Source organism: Acipenser ruthenus, chromosome 50 (genome assembly GCF_902713425.1).
Source record: "Acipenser ruthenus chromosome 50, fAciRut3.2 maternal haplotype, whole genome shotgun sequence".
NCBI lineage: Eukaryota > Metazoa > Chordata > Actinopteri > Acipenseriformes > Acipenseridae > Acipenser > Acipenser ruthenus.
The window spans coordinates 7,677,827-7,678,529 of NC_081238.1; positions in this window are offsets into that span (position 1 = coordinate 7,677,827).

Sequence of the window (703 nt, forward strand, 5' to 3'; positions counted from 1 at the left end):
ACAGCAAAACAAAACAACAATAAAAACACAACACTCAATCACATTTCACCTCAATAGAAATGTTTATTTCACCTCAATAGAAATGTTTATTTCACCTCAATAGAAATGTTTATTTCACCTCAATAGAAATGTTTATTTTTATTATTTATTGAGGAATTACATTGCATATGTGTTCCATGTTCCAAGACTGCTGTTTACAAAATAAACACCACAGTATATTTGATAGGTCTGTGATACCACAGTGCTGAAGAGAAATAATATCATTAGAACTGAATATTTTCATGTGTTCAGTTCAGTGTTTGGTATTGAAGAGTTTGATGCATGCTCAAGCTTAAACACATAACAATTCCTCATCTGCATTGCTTTCTTTAGGTTCATGATGTATTGGTGTTTTCACAGTAATGTTTTACTCGTTAACAATTACAGTAGAACCTGCAATATCCGATTTAATCGAGACGAACAAAAAGACAATAACATAATACTGTACATGGACAGGACGGGAAAACACGCTGTATTACATAAGAACGGATCCGCTTCTAACAGATGTGACAGCGGTCATCATGGAAACCTGAGCCTGAGACTGAAGAGGTGGGGACAACAACGGCTGTACCTGAGGCTGTAGAGGTGTGGACAGCAACGACTGTACCTGAGACTGGAGAGGTGGGGACAGCAACGACTGTACCTGAGGCTGTAGAGGTGGGGA